Source organism: Chlorocebus sabaeus, chromosome 8, assembly GCF_047675955.1.
Source record: "Chlorocebus sabaeus isolate Y175 chromosome 8, mChlSab1.0.hap1, whole genome shotgun sequence".
Classification (NCBI taxonomy): Eukaryota; Metazoa; Chordata; class Mammalia; order Primates; family Cercopithecidae; genus Chlorocebus; species Chlorocebus sabaeus.
The window spans coordinates 80,964,036-80,971,227 of NC_132911.1; the positions used below are offsets into that span (position 1 = coordinate 80,964,036).

Genomic DNA, 7,192 nt, shown 5'->3' on the forward strand with positions numbered 1-7,192 from the left:
GGGGCCTAAGGGAAGCCAGGGCTTGTGAGAGCCGGGCTTTCTCTGCTTGCGGACATCGCGAAGGGCCTCTGGCAAGGGTCGCCGGATGTCGGCGAGACGCCTCCGTGCCTCTGGGGTTCCTTGTTCGCTGTCGGAGGAGGACTGGCTGAGGGAATGGCCTGGTGGGGAGGGAACCTCTGGCAGGTGGCTGCGTCGGGCCTAGGGCAGTTGCGCGGCGCTTGGAGACCTGCCCGCCCTCGGGGCCTGTGTGCACAGGGAGGATAGCTTGTTGATCTGCAGGCTCAGGAAGGAAGGTAGCTGGCCCGTCAGTCATCCGCCCTGCAAAGCCCTCCCGGGAGACCCCGTAGAGCGGACCGGACGCACTCTCGCCTTAGGGGCAGCGAGCGCCTGGCCTCAGGTTTCCCGCCCTCGGAGGCCCTCGGATCTCCCCGGTAACGCTTAGGAGGTCGCCTACCCCTTGGGGAGTCGAGGCAGAGCTTCTGGGAATGGGGTCTGAGGGAAGAGTACTCACCAGGCAGTGACAGGTAGCCGGCGTTGAGGATCGCCACTGCCATCTGGTTCTGTGGTATGAATGGCTGTGTCTCTGGAGAGTTAGTTCTAAGGTTTGAATGATGGTAGGCACTTGAGGATTCCAGCACGTAGCAGGGTTTAGGAACGTCTTAGTTCTTGCCTCCAGTCTCGACTCTCCGTCCCTACCAGGAGCAGGCACTTCTACGAAAGCTCTGTTAGACCATCGAGAAAGAGCGTATACTGTAGAACCACAGTTATTAGGTCTTTTTTTTTTTTTTTTTTTTGGCTTGTATTTTTATTTCAGAAACTACCCATGGAGCAGACTTGCTAAAATGAAAGTTATTAATGAACTCTAATGCTATCCAAATTGTGAAACAATGGTACAAATTGAGACAGAGTAGAAGCTATAAGTTGATAGGGTATGGGAGTTTAGGGGTTTGGGAGTGGATTTTCTAGAGCTGCAGCTGTCCAGTATAGTAGTCACTGGGCACCTGAAAAGTGGCTAGTCTGAACTGAGGTCCTCTCTAAGTGTAGAATATGCACCAGATTTCTAAAGCATGGTCTGAAAAGAAAAAGGAATGTAAAATATTTCATTAATTTTATATTGATTACATGTCAAAATGAGAATGTTTTGGAAAATTTTAAATTACGTGGTTTCCATTCTATTTCTATGCATACTGCTGTTCTGGAGAGTAAAAATCTCGCCGAAGAAGAGTAGGCCTTTCCTTTAGCAATTGTGAAGAAAACCAACCACGCTGCACCTCTTTCAGGTAGCCTACACATATGCTGTGCTTCACTTAATTTTTGAGAGGAACAGGGTAAAGTACTCACAAAGACTTGACGTAGAGGACATTTTCAGAAAGCAAATTCTAGTTCGTAGAGCCTTGTGTATGTCATGTGCACATCACACAGTAGCGAATGAAAATAATAAAGATAACAAGAAACTTGAAACATATTTAATCTCATTCAGAATGTGGGGAAACATATAACCCTTAACATTCTGTTGAAAATGTTTAAAATAAGTTCTGGATTTTAATGTTTAACCTGTAGATACAGTATATCTTGTTAGTTTTCCCATGAGCTAGTGAGCTGAGGTTCCAGGGAAGCTTTATTTCCAGTTTTTTAAAGATATATTTATTTTTCATTCATGTATTTAACAAAAGCTTTCTGAGGCCCGGGAGTTTTGCTAGGCAGTGTTGATAAAAATGTGAAGACAGAAAACAGACACAGCTCTTACTCTCTCAGAGCTAATTCATATAAATTCAGAGGCAGTGAATAAGTAAATAATAACCAAGACAGAATATTTTGCTTGTTAGTAAATGCTTACCTCTGTAAATGCAAAACATGAGTTATTTTAAACCTAGAATTTATATATTCCTAGTGACATGTTAAGCGCCTTTATTAGAACTTGGCTGTGGACTTAAAAAATATTAGGAAAAAAAAATCAAAGTTAATTTGTTCATTAACTATGAGAAGTTAAAAAATTAAAATTGAATTTTTTTACCTTTACATAGAAAAGATGAAAATATTTTGTAATAGCATTTTATATCCTCTATAGCCTTTTAGCAACTTTTAGATTCTAAGAATTTAACAATAAAAATGTAAATAAGACATTGATTTATGTCCTAATATAGTTTTAAAATGCTGACTTTAAGAAGTTAAATTTATTCTGGAATATTATGTAGTTCCTAAATCAATATGTTTGAGTCTTTTAGGAAAAAGTGTGGATCTTTTATTAGTTTACTATTAATACTATTTCTGTAACAAAGTTAGAAGCTCGAACCACCACCAGTTTGTTACCTTACGGTTCTGTAGGTCAGAAGTTCAACATGGTTCTCAATGGCCTAAAATCAAGGTGTCCACAGGACTGTGTTTCTTTCTAGAGAGTTAAGGGAAGAATCTGATTTTTTTTTTTTTTTTTTTTGCTTATTCATGTTGTTGGACAAATTCAGTCCCTTGCTGTTGTAGCTGTTCTCCCTGTTTCTTTGCTGGCTGTCAGCTGAGAGCTGTTTCCAGCTTCTAGAGGCCACTCACATTCCTTAGTTATGGCCCTCTTTGTCTCCAAAGCCAGCAACAGTGGATTGAGACCCTTTCATCATTCTAAATCTTCCTTTCCTCTTCTTCCATTGCTGTATCTCTCCAATTACAGCCTTTTAAGAATCCATTGATTAGACAGAATCTCCCCCTCTCAAGGTTCATAACTTTAATTACATCTGCAAAGTCCCTTTTGCGGTAATAATGTAACATATTCACAGCTTACAGGGATTGAGGAATGGATATATTTAGGAGCCATCATTCTGCCTATCTCAGGTCTCAATTGGGGCCATGCAGTATATCCAGTGTTTCATACCACTATTCTCAATACTTTATATTAGAATAATAATATTGATAATAGGTAAATTTTATTGGTTGTGTAATATGCTCAAGGTACTTTTCTGAGCCCTTTTACTAAATTTACTCATTTAATCCTCAGAACTACCGTAGGAAGCAAACACTGTTATTGTTCCCACTTACAGATGAAGAAACAGGTACTGAAAGCTGAAGTAACTGGTCGAATTTCTCACAGCCATTAAATGGTGAAATGGAGATCTGAACCTAGGTAGTCTGGTTCCAGAGTCTATGCATGCTCTGAAGCTCAACATAATAAAAATAATTTCTCCATATCTGGATTTAACCAAACACGTGTTGATGATACAGTGGCTATGAATTCAGGTTCTAGCATCACATTGTGGATTCAAATTCCACCTACCCATTACTGAATGACCCTGGGCAAGTTACTTAACCTCTCTGAGACTTAACAATAAACTGAACCAATGATAATATTTGAGAATTAAACAAATACTGTATGTAAGGTAGTTAGAGCACTGCCTCTACATACAGTCATTCATAACAGTAGGGATACATTTTGAGAAGTGTGTCATTAGGCTATTTTGTTGTGTGAACATCATAGAGTGTACTTACACAAACCTAGATGATGTAGCCTACTACATACCTAGGCTATATGGGATAACCTTTTGCTCCAAGCCTACAAACCTGCACAGCATATTACTGTACTGAGTACTATAAGCAGTTGTAACACAATGGCAAGTATTTGTGTATCTAACCATGTCTAAACATAGAAAAATTGCAGTAAAAATACAGTATTATAATCTTAGGGACCACTGTTATATATGTGGGCCATCATTGACTGAAACATCTTTATGCAGTGCAAGCAATAGCTAGCTGTAATTATTTATGACAATTCAACTTTTAAAAACAGTATTTATTATAAAAAGAATTGCCTTTAGATATCAGTCTCTCCTGAAAATAAAAACTGAAAATTAAAATTTTAACTTTAATACACTACAGTACTATCTCCTTTCTCAGACGCTGATTTCTCCTCACTCTAGGCTAGCATCTATCTTTCTAACCATGGTAGCTTCACTGTTACCTGATCATGCATTCTAACTACTTTGTCCAGATCCTAGTATCTGCAGGCTAATGTTCAAACTCTCTAGAAGGGCACCAGGACTTTTCACACATTCCAGAGACTCTCTCTTGCTGTTCTTCTGCTGGGTATTTACACAGTCATCAATTGTAACTTCTCACTGCTCTCATTTGCTATTATTATTCTTTGAGGGAGACTTAGGTGTGTGGAGGGGATTCTGGGGAGTATGGACAATGTCATATCCTGGGTCCCGGTCCATAATGCCTGCTAATACCACTCCAAATTCACTCTCTCTTTTAATAATCTTTCCTGCAGTTGCCTTAATTCAAACCCTCATTATCCTTGCACGTTAAGCCATCTCTTAACAAATTGGTGACTTCCAGCCTCACTACCCTTCAGGCTTACTATCCTTGCTTGCTGAAATGATCTCTAAACTATAAAACTCTGTATCTCCTCCTTCATACTATTCAGTGTCCCCTCTGCCAGTTCCTACAAATATTTTTCTTTTTTCTGTGCCTCTTGGTACCAGCTACATGCTTCTACCATAACTTAACAGGTATCACACAGCTGTTTATTTCAATACTTACCTTCCCTTCTAAATGAGGAAGTCATGGAGAATAGGGCCATAAGAGATGGTTTTGCTTTAATGAATTTATGTTATTTCATGAAAATATAAATTATTGTATTATTGTGTCATCTGTCTCTTGTCACTAATCTGTGAACTCTCTAAGGGGAGATTCATTGTTTTATTCATTTCTCTTTTTCTTCTATGCCTGTGGCGTAGGAGGTACTTAGTAATTGGTCAACAAACAATTTGGGAAGAATAATCCAGAATATATACAGTTTTTTAGTCTGCTTAAGTCTAAATAAATATATGAAACAATGTATTGGGAATATATATGATTTAATTATGATTATTATATACAATTCAGTTATGATTTTAGAAGAAGCACAATTCAGGTACTGTGGAGCCGGAGTGCCTGAGTTTGAATTCTAGCTCTGCCACTTACAAGCTTGGGGAAGTTTGCTTGGGAAAGCTCATCAAAATTGTGTTTGTTCTTTGTCTGTAGAAGAAGAATGATAATAGTGACTGTCTTGTAAGTTAATAGAACTAAATGAATAATATTTATAACGTATCTATGACTTTAGACTCTATAATAGTGTCTACCACATAGTAAATGTTCTTCAAGTGTTTGTTAAATAAAAACGTAGTAGTTTTTATTCTCATTGCTTTTGATGATAGTTAATGGTCTTGAAATACAATGATTTAGAAAAAATAGTCGCATGCTTTGTAATGGTGTTTTGAACTAAAAGTTTTTTTACTCAATGATTTTTAATATTGTACATTATAGAATGATCATATATATTCCTTCAACATTTAGAGAGTACCTGTGTGTGATATCTCTAAGGACACACTTACATATTTTCTCTTTCTATTATTTTTCTGTTGCCATTATACCAAATTGCCACAAACTTAGTTGCTTTAAACAATGTAAATGCATTATATTCTTGTTCTATAGATCAAAAGTCCAACAATAATCTCACCAACCTAAGATCAAGTTGACAGCAGGGTCGCACTCTTTACTGGAGTGTGCAGGCTAGAATCTGTTTTCTTGCCTTTTCTCATTTTGGAGGCTGTCCACATTCATTGGCTCTTGGCCCCCTTCTTCTACCTTCAAAACCTACAATGCTGCATCTCTCTAATCATTGTGGCATAATCACAGGTGTTTCTCTGACCACAGCCAGGAATGGTTCTCTGCTTTTAAAGGATTCTTGTGATAAAATTGAACCCACCTGGGTAAACCATGTCAGTCTTCCCATTTCAGGAACCTTAACTTGATTACATGTGTAAAGTTCCTTTTCCTATGTAAAGTAATTTATTCACAAGTTCTATAGATTAGACTATGGACCTCTTTGGGGGATATTATTCTGCCTACCATGCTGTTGTACTGTAAATGAGTCACTGCGGAAAGGTAATAGGTTGTACCTTCTGAAAATAAAGATAATGTTAGCGAGATTGTGAACAGTAGTGTCAGTATCATTTATGCCTCTACTGGTTGTTGAGAGCAAAGTTGGCTTAGGTACTGCAGGGCTCACTGATTATGTCTTTGTCTCCTAGGAGTTTTATTCTATTAGAGAGGGAAGAATACATTCGTATTTGTTGCATATCTGCTGTGTCCTAGGTAGTCTACAATGAATTACAGATACATTAAGACCATTTAATTTCTACAATAACTTTATGAGGTGTGGTAGGAGACCTTCTAAGATGACCCAATGATCTCCATCACATAGCACTCACCCCCTTGTATAATCTCCCTCCTTTGAATGTAGGCTTGACCCAGTGACTCTACCAATGAGCAGAGTAGGACAATAGTGATATTACATCATTTCTGAGATTGGGTTCCAGAAAACTATGACTTTTCTCTTGCTTACACTATCTCTCTTTTACCCTCTTATTTGTTTGCTTTGATGAAGCAAGATGCAATGTGGTAAACTGCCTTTGAAAGAGACCCACATGTCAAGAAACTGAGCATCTCCTATGGCCAACAACCAGCAAGTAACGGAAGCCCCAAGACGAACGGCTTGTGCAAAACTCAATTCTGCCTACAACAAGAGCATGAATTGAGATGCAGATCCTTCCCTAGTTGATCCTTGAAATGCTTGCAGCTCTGTGGACATCTTGATTGCAGCCTTGTGAGAAATTCTGAACCAGAGGACTTTGTATGCCTTACCCATAGGACTTAGAAGACAATAAATGTTTTTCAAAGAAGTAAGTTTGGGGATTATTTCTTATGCAGCAATAGATAATGAATAATAAAGTAAATATGGTTTTTTGGTATTGACTTCAAAAATGTTTGAAGATTTTACTGTTATATAATTGTACATATTTATGGGGTACATGTGATATTTTGATACATGCATATAATGTGTAATGATCAAACTGGGGTAATTTGAATATCCATCACCTCAAATGTTATTTAGTGGTATTGGGAACATTCCAAATCTGGTAGGTATTTTGAAATATACAAAAGTTATTTATATATATAAATATATGTAATATATTTATTAATATGCCATATATGTGTATGTATGTATAAATGCCATATATATACCATATATATTCATTATATGTGAGAGACATGTTTTCTTTTATACATTTATCCACTGATAAACACTTAGGTTCCTTCCTTACCTTGGCTATTGTGAGTAGTGCTGCAATAAACATGGGAATGTATATAGTCTCTTTGATGCACT

General features: G+C 37.8%; 1 long non-coding RNA gene across 1 annotated transcript; it reads left to right on the top strand.

Moving 5' to 3' along the window:
• The first annotated feature begins 102 nt into the window (after nt 1–102).
• On the top strand, nt 103–6,711 carry LOC140712212 (uncharacterized). Its single transcript, XR_012093714.1, has 2 exons — nt 103–431; nt 1,202–6,711. It is a non-coding gene; the product is annotated as an uncharacterized lncRNA (long non-coding RNA).
• Nucleotides 6,712–7,192: the final 481 nt, after the last annotated feature.